This window comes from Leuciscus leuciscus, assembly GCF_965113295.1.
Source record: "Leuciscus leuciscus genome assembly, chromosome: 9".
Classification (NCBI taxonomy): Eukaryota; Metazoa; Chordata; class Actinopteri; order Cypriniformes; family Leuciscidae; genus Leuciscus; species Leuciscus leuciscus.
This window is the reverse complement of record NC_138733.1, coordinates 2796988-2811069: the sequence shown is the minus strand read 5'-3', so window position 1 is coordinate 2811069 and position 14082 is coordinate 2796988. Positions and strand designations below refer to the sequence as shown.

Sequence of the window (14082 nt, the reverse complement as noted above, 5' to 3'; positions counted from 1 at the left end):
CAGACCGTATACTGTTATATCCAACAATTTTCCCGATCGCTATACTAACCTCCTCCACTGAGCTCTCAATTCCAACCGGCACTTTAATACCATGCCGCCGGGTGAGCTGGGCAAAACCCGCTCCTCCCGAACTATCCATGGCCGCCAGTTTAAAAACTGGCTAAACCTCCCCTATCACTCTCCCCCTACAAACCCACACGAAACCAATTCAGCAAGATATAGCAGAAGAGAAAGAACATAACAGACCGTAAAAGTTGAGAAGAAACTTCAGCCACGCTCCGAATCACCCTCCGCTCGCTCAACAGACGCTCACGCATGCGCAAACACACAGAGAGAGAGAGAGAGAGAGAGAGAGAGAGAGAGAGAGAGAGAGAGAGAGAGAGAGAGAGAGAGAGAGAGAGAGAGAGACTTTTTTGACTTTTAGTTTCTCTTTAATTTAACATTTTCTTGCCACGTTGGCTAGTTAAAATATATTAATACACAATACACAAAACACATAATATACATGTAAAAAAAAAAAATAAAAAAAAATAATTATGTACACAGAAAATACCTCATACATTCATTTGTAAAATTCCATCTTCTAAATTACATAGAACATCATTCAGAGCCCAGGTAAGATTGAAAGTATCAAGATCTCCAACCATTTTACAGTATGCAAACTCAACAGTAAAGAAACACCCCTGTTCAGTTTCACTTTTCTTGTTAGCCACACAGCTAACTTTGCTTGACCATATAAAAAATTAATTAACACATCTCTTGTTCTATTTTGATACTTATATTTAGGCCCATAAATAAAACCTTTTAATGTAAATTCATAATTCAAATCTTTACTCCATTCTTCCAACAATAAAAACATTGGCTTTAATCTTTCACACTGCAAGAATAAATGCACATCTTCAGACTCAAAACAAAAAGGACACTCATCCTTCACTGTAGGATCAATATGTGCCTTATGTCTATTGGTAGTTATTATCCCATGTATTATCCGCCATTGGAGGTCCCCAGTTCTCTTATCAATGGGACGCTTATATAAAGTCCTCCAACTACCTTTAGGGGATATATCAAATCCCTCTATATCTTGCCATTTGGAGTCTGAGACTAATTTTAAGGATTCAAAATGCATCACTTTTACACAAGTATGATACAACGCTCGTTTTCCAGTATCACAGAACAAATTAAGTTCTGGAGTTTTGAAACTCAATAACTTTCCTTCATCCTCCGGCCATATCTCCACAGCTGCCCTTACTCCTAAATCAGGAAAATCAACCATCTTGTTGATACATTGCTGTTGTTTCTCCTCCTCCTTCAACAACTCTGTAAACGTTGATGGAATTACAGATAAAAATTCAGTCTTTATTTTTTCTGCTATACGGAGTGATTTAATGCCAAGCTTTGCTGCAATGTCCCGTGAAGACAACCAATCACTCTTACTCCAAAGATGAGAGACTTTTATAAACTGGGCTTTCACCATAGCAGCCTGTAGTGAATGAGAGTTCAAGATTTTCACAGGTATTGCAGGATTATAAACAAGAGGTTCCTCTTTAATCCATGATCCATTTACAATTCCCTGTTCTCTGACAATTCTTAAGACATTCCACGATTTTAGAACCGTCTTATAAAAAGGAGTTAATTCAACTAGTGCCACGTCCTTCAAATTCATTAAAAACAATTGGCGATCTAGTCCCAGTCGTCCTCCTCTCCTCAAAAGGCCACAAGCCACATCAGCCCAACTGACGTCTGTCCCATACAAAAGTCTCTGGGCAGCTTGTAGCCTAAAAGCAGCAATCCTACATGCTATGTCAATGAGACCTTGTCCTCCTTCATGAAGAGGCAGGTAAAGTACAGCAGGTCTCAACCAATGCTGACCTGTCCAAAAGAAGTCAACAAGACATCTCTGAATGTCCTTAATGACAGCAGCAGGGGGGTCCAATATAGCCATTTTATGCCACAACGAGGAAGCAACAAGATTATTGACTATTAAAACCCTTCCCCTATAGGACAGCTGGGGAATTAGCCATTTCCATTTGGATAACCGGAGACATACTTTTTCCAATAGTCCTTCCCAGTTTTTCCCCTTATAGATCTCAGATCCTAGAAACACTCCTAAAAATTTGAATCCATCTCTTTTCCATTTTACATTATTAGGCAGCTGTGGGACATTTGGCCTCTCTGAACCACACCATAACGCCTCACTTTTTGTCCAATTCACTTTCGCTGATGATGCTCTTCCATAACATTTAAGGTTTTCTAACACCACTTTAATATCATTATCGTTCCTAATTATTACAGTTACATCATCGGCATAGGCGGATAATTTGACATCATTTGAAAAACTTGACCCCTCAACATGTAACCCAGTCAACTGCTCTCTTAATTTGCACAATAGGGGTTCAATTGCAAGGCTATACAAATGTCCTGAAAGAGGACATCCTTGCCTTATTCCCCTTTGCACTTTAATAGGAACACTTAAACCTCCAGCTATTTTGACCATACATTCAGCTTCATTGTACAATAAATTAACCCATGAAATAAAACCATCTCCAAAACCAAAAACCTTCAGTAGATCAAACAAGTAAGCGTGGTCCACTCTATCGAACGCTTTTTCTTGATCAAGAGATATCAACCCTAAATCATTATCATCATACATTGCATAGTCGATTATATCTCTTATTAAAAATAAATTATCTCTAATACATCGCCCCTTTACACAGTATGATTGTTCTTTCATAATTAATACACTCATATAATTGTTTAGTCTACTGGCAATACATTTTGAAAAAATTTTGTAATCCACACACATTAATGCGACAGGTCGCCAATTCTTCAAACAATACAAATCACCTTTCTTCGGTAACAATGACAACACTGCTCTATTACAACTCTTAGGTAAAGACCCAGTTTGTATTGAATTTAAAATCATTTCAAAATAATCCTTTCCAATCACATGCCAGAAACATTTATAAAATTCAGATGGAAGACCATCTAGACCAGGAGCCTTCTCTGATGCAAGATCTTTCACAGCTTTTGTCACTTCTTGAAAAGTAATTGGTAAATCAATAACCTCCTGCTGCTCAGGCATCAACTTCTTAAGACATGAAAATAATTTTTCCTTACATTCAGGATCTGTGACATTGGCTGTAAATCAGAATAAAAATCAACAGCAATTCTTCTCATTTGACGAGAGTCATAAGTAACAACACCTTCATCATTTTTTAGTCCCACCATCAAATTCCTTTGATTATTCTTTCGTTCTAAATTGAAAAAGAATTTTGTGGGTCCATCAATGTCTTTAGTTTGAATAAAGCGTGCCCTAACAAGGGCAGATTTCACTTTATCATTCAATAAGGAGTTCAACTGAAGCTTTTTCTCTGAAAGAGCAGTTTCCAAAAGCAATTCGCTCCTTGCCATCATTTTCTCTTCAATGTCAGAGATCTCATTTTCCAAGTCTTGTATCCTAGTCTTTAAAGTCCTTTTTGAATATGAAGAATATTGCTGACAGAAAACTCTTATTTGCACTTTTCCAATGTCCCACCATTGTTTTATATCATCATAATTTCCTTTTTGCATTTGCCATGTTTCCCAAAACAACTTAAAATGTGCACAAAAAACATTGTCTTGCAAAAGCTTATTATTAAAATACCAATACAGACTTCTTTTACTTTCATTTAAAGTCACAAAATCCATTGTTATCATTTTGTGATCTGAAATGATATTTGGAATTATATTAACATTACCCACTCTGTTTCTTGAATCTCCGGTAATATAAAATCTATCCAATCTGGCAGCATGAACTCTACCATCTGTAACTTTGACCCAAGTGTATTGCTTTAGCAATGGATTTTTAATTCTCCAAATATCTTCCAGATTTAAATGTTTTACTACATTGGATAAAGCAAGTGCTGACTTATGGTGAGGTTCTTCAGCATTTCTATCTATATTAAAAAGTAAAGTGCAATTCCAGTCTCCTGCCATTATAATTATATCTCCTGAGTTAAGAGCTTTTAGAACACGACCCAATTTCTCAAATAAAAGAACTCTTTCTGTTCCATCATTAGGGGCATACATATTAACAAAAAGAAAATGGAAATTATTTATTTCAGCTCTTACTAAAAGCAATCTTCCAGGTTCTATGTCATATGTACAAAGGATTTTTGCTTTTAAAGTGGAATTGAACATGATCGCAACTCCTGCACTAACGTTACAGCCATGACTTAAAACATATTCTCCTTTCCACCACAAACCCCATTCAGACTCATTACTTATATTACTATGGGTTTCTTGAAGAAAACCTACTGCAATATTCTTAATATTAAAATATTCTGAAACTAAAGCCTGCTTTTTCTTATCTCTCAGACCATTTACATTTAGAGATCCTATTCTGAGATACTCCATGAAAAAGAGAGAGGAGAAAGAACAGCAGAAGAAAAGGGAAAAAACACACAGATATATACAAGCCATAGTGTTCATTTAGTTCTTCTTCCTCGAGACCTTCTTTCATCCTCATTCCTATTTCCCTGTCTTATCATCGTTATATACTTCTTTAGTCTGTACCGTTTCTGTTGCGATAACACAGTGTGGTTGTACGTTTTACGTACCCATACTACCGAAGCGACAAACTTTTCCTTATCAGGGAAAAAATCTCCTATATCTACCCTTCTCCCTTTAGTCTCGTCCAAGAAAGCATTTATCTGTTCTACAGAATACAAATCATTTTTAGCTTTATAGAGATCCGACAAATCCGACAAACTCTCGTCATCCTGACTCTGGGTCATGATATCAGAGGCATCATCATCATCATCCTCCTCGATGCTTTCACAATGCACACTACTGACGTGTAGGCCAACATGATCAACTACAAGATGTTCTTCTACAGCTGATACAGTACCATTTACACTGCTACAACTCGGCTTTTCGTTATCAACATGGTTTAAATTACTCACAACGCTCTCACTCACCTCCATTCCATTGTCCTTACTCGTCTCAGCCACCGAAGCTTCGTCCAAGCCTGACTTTTCCCCTCCTGGTTTCTGTTTTAACTCCACATCTTTGCGCACCGATGATTCATTCGTCTCACCACTAATCATTGCTTCTACCGAAGTTTTCTTTTGAGGGCACGAGAGTCTCTTATGTCCGAACTCTCCACATTCAAAACATCGCAAACTCTCCGTACTTGCAAATATCAGATACGAACTATCACCATCTTTCACTCTAAACGATGCATCCAGTAGTTTATCCGGAGAATTCAAGAACATGAACACCTGTCTCCTAAAAGATGTGACATGTCTAAGCGCAGGATTTTTGCATCCTAAGGAAACCGTTTTAATCTCGCTCACCATTTTTCCGAATCGAGCAAGTTCTCTGACAATGACCTCATTTTCAATGAACGGCGGGACGTTTGAAATGATCACCTTCGTTGCCGGAGCAAACAGCGGAGTGGTATTAACAAAAATGTCTTTTACCCACAAACCGTTCTCAATAACCTTATTAACCAATGCTTCTGTTTTTAAAAATACAACTACAGCTTTATTCATTCTCGAAGCCGAGATGATATTTTCATAGCCTAACTGCTCACCAACCGCTATTAAAACATCCTCAACTGTAGCACTCGCTTCTGGCATGCACCTGAAACCATGGCGGAGGGATAATGGCGTCCTTCCACCTGTGGACGCCATACCTAACGCCAAGATTAACCGTGCAAAGCACGGCACGCTAGGCCTACTTACTAGAACCCCAAAATAATCTTTACAAACAATAAATTATAAATATCAAAAAAGAAAAAACACAAAGAAATATAGATAACAGCGCACGATAGAAACACACTCCCACACGCACCCTCCTCACTCCCAACACGCACTCAGAGAGAGAGAGAGAGAGAGAGAGAGAGAGAGAGAGAGAGAGAGAGAGAGAGAGAGACGTGAACAGAGACGCGCGTTCACGAGAGCACCACGATGCATGCGTATGAGAGCTGTGAGTGAACGCGCGTTGGAGAATATTTTGTAAATAAAGTGGTAAATTATGTTTATTTATTTTTTGCACAAACAAAGCTCTTGCGTCTTTTTTTGTTTGTTTTTATCTGTGTTAATTTATTGATTTTTATATTCTTTGTGTAACGAGTATTTAACCCGTCTTGTAGGGGAAAATGTGTTAGCGCTGCCACGGAAGACTGAATAACGAAAAGATCTAAGTCCCCACTTTCAGTACTTTTAATCTCATTACACACTAAATGTATGCATGCTGTGTACTACTTTATTGGAATCTACAGACCGACGAGGGTAGGCTTCAGTTTGTGTAACGTCACAAGATGGCTTCCTGAAGTAAAGTAAATGTGTGAGACAGTCTAATATACTCCTCCCTCCCCTGGTCTAATAAAGTAGCTGAGATGCCCCTACTCCTTGACAGCTCTAAACAAAAAGGTACAATACAGGTAAGTACGAAAATTAAACAATATTTATTATCTGTGTACTTTTTAGGGCTGCAGCTATCGATTCTTTTTGTAATCGATTAATCTAGCACTTAATCGATCGATTAATCGAGTAATCGGATAAAAAATTTTAGTGTGTTTTTAAACAACCAAAACAAATAATGCATAACGAAAATGATGTGGCTGTAAAATGATCAAGCATTTGGCTTTTATTTCTCAAAAAACAAACAAAAAAAACAGAGGTATTTATTCCAACTCCAACATTTGGCTCCAAAACTAAGCCTATTTATTGTAATTTTTACCCATTTAGTGTTTATAAGTGCCAGTGCCAACAATTATATAACAATACAGTTAAGTCAACTTTATACTGTAAAACATGTATAACATGTAAAACTATCAATACAAACTTACATAGTAAAGGCCATTTGGCCTTAGTTTTGTCTTCTTAATACAACATTACAAAAAAAGGATTGCACCTTCTGCAAATTACCCACCTGAGAACAAAAATAAATGAAATGAATATAAAATATCAAGCCAAACAGGTACACAATGTATACAATTTATAAAAAAAAGAAGTGTAGCTTTGAAAAGGGGAATGTTTTACTGCAAATATGCATTTTGTTAAATAGAAAAAGAACAGCATTTTGTTTTTCACTTAGGCTAGTTGAAGTATATTAACACGTTTTGTAGTATTATATTTTTTTGTTAATTGAAAATGTTCTATGCTCAATTTACTTTGGTAGCCGATTATAATGTCTTCCCCAAAAGTACGAGTGGATTGGAGAGGCTGGGGAGTTAAATTGTTTGTTGTTGTCTGTAACTATTTGGCAGACGTGACATAGCCTACATACAAGGTCTCGCAAAGACTGCAATACAATATTTGTTCCTCCGTCACGTCCCGGTGTATACAGTGAATGCATGCTGAAATTATTGTTGCGTGGCTACATAAAAGTTTAAGCATATGTGATGCATTGCCGCAATTGGTCTGACTGGCGCGTGAGAGAGACGAGGGTGCGTGTGCGTGTGTGTGTGTGTGTGTGTGCGTGTGTGAAGCGGTTCTTTTTTTAGGCTATACTCTCTTGCAATTGAACGTGAATACATTTACTACTTAAAAACATCCAAGCTAAACATCATATCTAGTCAAACCGCATCACGACATCACTACAAATACAGTATGGGATTAAAATCAGCGAACATCAATGTGTAGGCACGGGCGGAAATATTGGCGCTGGGTCAAAAAAAAAAAAATGCGGGGGTTACCTTGTTTCAGCGACGCTGAAAGGAAGCGATCCCAAAACTTTAGACATTCTCTGCCGTTTATGGACATCTTTACTCTCGCCATCGCGCCAACTGAATTCAAAATATATCACGCGCTATGGTGTGCTTCCTGAACACTGAACAACGGTCCGTGTGAAACAATCTGATCCATGCGCGTATAGTGCGCGTCATAGGAATTTAACGAGGCTTCGAGGCAGAGTTTTTGCCTCGAGGAATTTTTGTAATCGAGTAAATCGAGTAACTCGATGAATCGTTTCAGCCCTAGTACTTTTCTTTCTTGTAATCAAGTGTTAATTCAGGGTTGATAATCACAAAATAAAATAAAATAAAATAAAATAAATAAAATGTATGGTCTTTGTGTTTTCTTTTAAACTCACTACAACACAACCACTTTCAATGTAAAAGCTCTAAACCATTCAGTTGTACAATGGTAAATCTCACTTCAAAATAAAAAAACACTTGTAAACACCACTTTCAGTTTCCAAATGATCAACTTCAAATGATCAAACAATCACATTTTGAAAAACAACATCAACAATGGTATACCCAATGAAATTTCACATCTGGAAGAGCACTTACGTGAAACGTCCCTTTATGTGTTCACTCACAGTTCACTTTAGGTTCTGTGACTCAACTGAACTCTCACAGTTCAATGTTCACCAGATCAAAATATAAAAAAAAAATAGATTGAAGAGTTTAGATGAGTTGTCTCGACGTAGCGTGCGTTGAAATGGACTTTCGTAGCAATATCACTCAAGCTCAATGAAATGTCCCACAAAAGAAAATGATTTATGAATCAAAAATGAGTCAAAAAGCAAATGAATCAAACTCAGATTCTTGAATCAGAATGAAATGTATCAACTGTAATGTATCAAACTGAGATACACCAACTGAGATGTGTCAAATTAAAATGTCGTTGGATGGCAGGGTAATACAAAATAGTCTTAAACTCAAATCTTCTCGGAAAAAAACTATTTTCAGCACAAACTGCAAACAGCAGTTTCCATCTCACGTGCGACGACACGTGCCGAACACTCAGATACGCGCATGACCAGTCTGGTCGAAACTTTAGTTTCGTAAGAGTGTTTCTCAATCAAGATGAAAGAAGTCCAAAAATCAACAAAAATGGTCAAAAATCTCTCCAATCGTCACCAATCAAACGACACTTGTACTTTAAATGCACTCACAGTTCTCGTAACCTTCACAAAACATTACTGCGTCACTCTAGCAGTCCAATGCAATGTGGTTCACGGATCAAAAACTACACAAATTACGAAAACGTGGGACACAGCTCACAAAAATCACTTGATGGCGTCCTTTACTCGACTAAAGCCCCGATTAACTTTCGTTTAAGTAACTTTATCGAACGAGCTTCTCGAACACGACACGACACTTTCTCTTCTCTGCCACACTCTCATACACTCCGCTCTTCTTCTCCTCTCGCCGCGCACACTCAACACCGAAAACCAATCCACCCGTCAAAATAAAAGTCCGCCAAAAAAAAACGATTTTTAGGTAATATATATACCCGTTACATTTCCCCCCTGCTAAACCCTGCCACTCCATCGACATCTCCAAACAGACCAGTTCCTATATGAAACAAACAAAACAAGGACAGTTAAATTGGATTCAATGACACAACATTTTCAACTTTTGCTTAGACATTCTCTTTGAACACATTCTGTGACATTTTGTTTACACGTGTATTGGCACTTTAAACCCAAATTACATAATGTAATCATCCTTATATCTTACAGGCAATCTACCCTGGGTTTCTCTCTTTGAACGTCTGAGATTAGGTACCCCACTAGAGTCAGCTTCTGAAACGTCAGAGTCTTCAGATTCCCCATCTTGACCTGTGTCTACTCTCTCACACCCAGCTACATTACCCTCCTCACGTACCACTCCACCCTCGACTTCCCCAGGTAAGCAGGTGTTTGGTAAGTGTGTAGTATATGGAATGTAGACAATGTCTTGTGAGTCTAAGTCTGACACGTCTGACACTTCTTTTTCTCTTCTTGCTTGCGTAACCTGCCTTGTGGGTGAAGGGAAAATACAGTGTCTCAATTGATCCCTGTGAACGACCTTTGTGGAACCTCCCTGCTCAGGACGTACAGTAAAGACTGGTAAACCTGCGTGATTTTGTTGCACTACCAAATACGGTACAGACTCCCACTTATCTTGGATTTTGTTTCGTCCTCTGAACTTGTGGTTACGCAACAATACTCTGTCACCAGGTCTAATGAGCGCTCCTGAAGCCTTACGGTCATAGACCCTCTTCCTTCTTCTGGAAGCTTCTTGAGCAGTTACCTTCGCCGTCTCTACTGCAGTTCTCAGGCGTTCATGGTGATTCTTTACCCACTCATCTAGATCATCCGCCTCATCATCAGTAAGGTCTTTTCCTCCTAGGACATCCATTGGCAGCCTTGCGTCTCGCCCAAACATTAAATAAAATGGGGAGTAACCGGTCGATGAATGAACGTGGCTATTGTAGGCCATCACAAGTTCAGGCAGGTACGTTTTCCAATCCTTCTTCTTTTCCGCAGGTAATGTTCGCAGCATGTCGTGCATAGTGCGATTGAACCTTTCGCACTGCGCGTTCCCTTGCGGATGATAAGGACTGGTGCGGCTCTTGCTGATCCCATACAATTTACAGAGTTCCTTTATTACGCTGGCCTCGAAACATCTGCCTTGATCCGAGTGCAATCGGGTAGGACACCCATAGCAAACAAACCAGTGTCGTACAAGGGCTTTGGCGGTGGTAAGTGCTGTCTGATTTTTCGTCGGGACTGCCACAGTAAATCTTGTAAACATGTCTGTAAGCACTAGAACATTCTCGTAACCTCCTGCTGACCTCTCAAGCATGGTGTAATCCATGGCAAGAACTTCTAGAGGTGCGGTTACGTTGGTGCAGGTCATAGGAGCACGAATCCTGGGGAACACATCCTTAGCTAGGGTACATCTTCGACACTGGGTTACCCATGTTTGTACGTCATTGGCCATTGAGGGCCAATAATAACTCTGTCGCATCTGCTCTAATGTACTCCTGCTGCCAAAATGTCCTCCATGTTCATGGACTCCCTTATACACTTTCTCCCGTAAAGACTCAGGCACTACCAACTGCCAAATCTCTTCCCCATCTCTTGGGTCTGTAATTACTCGGAACAGCACTTCATGTTTTAATTTCAAACGCCCCAATTGTCTAGCTAGCTTCTTTTGCTGGGTTTCCATATCCCGGAAACTACGTGTCATTATCCTCCTGTTCTCAAATACAGCGTTGTACACAGGTGCTATACAAGGATCCTTCCTCTGTTCCTCTTTGATGGATGACCAGCTATAACCATCAACACCCTTCCTTATGGCTGCTTGTTTGGCAACTCGGACGACAGGCTTGTCAACCCCTTCTTCTTTACCAGGCCACAGGCATGCTCGTACCTCGTCTGATGTCAACCGAATGAAGTCTTTTCCAGTGTCATCTTCCTCAGGTTCCATACCCCAGGGAATCCTAGAAAGCACGTCAGCATTGATGTTCTGTCTGCCGGGCTTGTAACAAACCTCAAAGTTGAACTCTGCTAACTGCGCAGACCAACGCTGTTCCACTGCTCCGAGATTGGCTGTCTCCAGGTAGCGAAGAGGGTTGTGGTCAGTAATAACCTGAAATTTTGCAAATATCAGGTATTCCTTAAATTTCTCAGTTACTGCCCATTTAAGGGCAAGTAACTCCAACTTGAAGGCACTGTAATACTTGTAATTTCTTTCAGATCCCTTTAGACCTCTGCTCGCGTAGGCGATTACACGTTCAACGCCCCCCTGCTTTTGACTGAGTATTGCTCCAAGTCCGTTGAGGCTCCCATCCGTCGTGAGTATGAACGGACGCTGGAAATCAGGGTAAGCCAGAATCGGAGGTGACATGAGACAACTCTTCAGCTTGCTGAATGCAGACTGACACTCATCACTCCAGACAAACGCTTCTGCTGACTTGCCTTTGTTACCTTTTCCCACCAGGGCATGTAGGGGCTTTGCCAGCTGTGCGAATCTTGGAACAAAACGACGATAATAACTCATAAATCCCAGCAGCTGTCTAACCTCCCTAACGTTTGCCGGTGAAGGCCACGCATCCAAGCACTGAACCTTGTCCTTGTCCACCTGAACTCCCTTTGACGAAATTATGTGTCCCAGGAACCGGACCTCTGGCCTCAGGAGGAAACATTTACTCGGTTTCAGCTTCAGTCCATGCTGACGCAACCTTGAGGAAACAAGCTCCAACTTCTCACAATGACTCTTGAAATCCACAGAGAACACAATAATATCGTCAAGATAGATCAAGAGAATGTCAAAAGCCAGATCACCTAATGCTGCAGTCATCAATCGCTGAAAGGTGGCCGGAGCGTTGCATAAACCAAACGGCATCCGTGTCCACTCAAACAACCCGAACGGAGTTGTGACAGCAGTCTTCTCCCGATCTGATTCAGTTACCGCCACTTGAAAATAACCTGCCGTGAGATCCAGTGTGGAAAACAACTGTGCATTCCCCAAAGCGTCCAAGGATTCCTCCACACGCGGAAGGGGGTAGGCATCCTTGAATGTGACTTGGTTGAGTCTCCTGTAGTCGCAGCAGAAACGAACACCTCCGTCTTTCTTTATCACAATGACTGCAGGTGAGGCCCACGGACTGCGACTCTCGTTCAGTACACCTTGACTGACAAGATCCTGCACATGTCTCTTAAACTCTTGAAAAACGTGAGGTGGGACTCGTCGATGGCGTTGTTTTATTGGCTGTGCATCTCCGGTAGGTATGCTATGTGTCACTGTTGTTGTGTATCCATAGTCTGTGTCACTCTTGGAGAAAACATCACTGTAACGTGTCAGCAGAGTATTTAACTCCTCTCGTTGCATCTCAGACAATCCGTCCTGATTCATCTGAACAGGAATTGACAGTTGTTCAGGCTGGCTCTCAATCTTAATGCTGCACTGTACATGCTGTTTAACACGTAGCTCATCATCATCCTCTTTGAATTCCACCATTTGCTTTGGGACTACTTTTTGAGGCTTAGACACAACTGCAATCCTGGTCCTCGGCATCAACCTGACGGTTTCTTGACATAGATTTAACACTCGCACCGGAACTTTACCCCTTTCTGGGCTTGCGAGCACATTGGCTACTAACAATCCTTTTGGAAGGGTAACAGAACCTGTGGACTCCACCAACACTTGATGCTTCACTTGATGAGGTATACTGCAGTGGCCTTCCACAATCTTCTCACTTAAGGGTGGGATTATCACAACTTGCTTCCCAGACACCTTAACAAATCCTATCCTTCCTTCTGGGCCCAAGAGTCCTTCATCTTTTTTTACTTTTGCTATCACTCGTCTGACGTTAGCATCTGCACGTTGGCTCACTTTGCTCTCTTTATCCAAATCCTTTCCAGACAGTACAAGGTTTTTCAATTCACTAAGCACATTCATCCCCACGATTCCAGCCAATCCCTTCATCTCCTTCACGTCAGGGTTTGAGTCTGGGAGCACGAAAACACACTTCCCTGGAAGCAGAGTTCCCATGCACTCTATATCTGCCTGTAGACATCCAAGAACAGGAATGTCTAGTCCGTTCGCAGCAGTGAGGCGCACCCAGTTAGCAGACGACAGCTGTATCTCTTGTCCTCCGATATTATGTTTAAAGTGAGACTCTGAGATGGTGGTGACCTCTGAACCGGTGTCCAACAGGCATTTGGTGGGCACCCCTGCTATTTTTACATCCACTGTCAAACAGTCTCCAAAAGCACTATCCTTGAGTGTTTCTGGTGCTATATCTGCATTCCAGTCAGCTGTATGGCTCCGGATTACTGAAGGACCATTGGTGCTTGCCAAGTCACCCGACGAAGCTCCTCTTAACACCTCAGATACTTCCACCATTTGTGATGACGCAGTGCCCCGGTTACCCAGCTCCTTAAGCTGCCTACAACGTCGACTCGTGTGACCTGGTTCACCACATGCGTAACAGATATATTGCCCTTCACTGTTTTTCAGTGGCTGTCTTCTCATAACACCTGGTTGGGGATCAACTCTCCCTTGACTATGGACAATTCTGTACAATTCTTCCTGCCGTGCAGCTAGGGGTGGGCGGTACACCGGTGTCATAGTCATCACCGGTGTGACATTGCGCCACGACATGGATTTTCTAATACCGTCAATACCGTAATAAATCAATTAGGGACTGTTCGTTTTTTATTTAAGGGGCCACCGGAGGAGTTTTGAGATCTGTTGTCAAAAAAGACATGACCCTCCCTTCGCCAGCAATACATTTTTCTATGACCCTCCAAAATGATTGTGAAAAAAGGCATGACCCTCCCCGATAATTTATTGATTAGCCTACTTCTGTA

General features: G+C 40.8%; 2 protein-coding genes across 30 annotated transcripts in view; one reads left to right on the top strand and one right to left on the bottom strand.

Moving 5' to 3' along the window:
• LOC309506198 (uncharacterized protein) overlaps positions 1–14082 on the bottom strand; it is a 317689-nt gene that overhangs the window by 187072 nt on the left and 116535 nt on the right. The gene's annotated exons all lie outside the window — the stretch shown is intronic.
• Positions 1–14082, top strand: part of LOC309506386 (uncharacterized protein) — a 102224-nt gene that overhangs the window by 56202 nt on the left and 31940 nt on the right. The window lies entirely within an intron of this gene.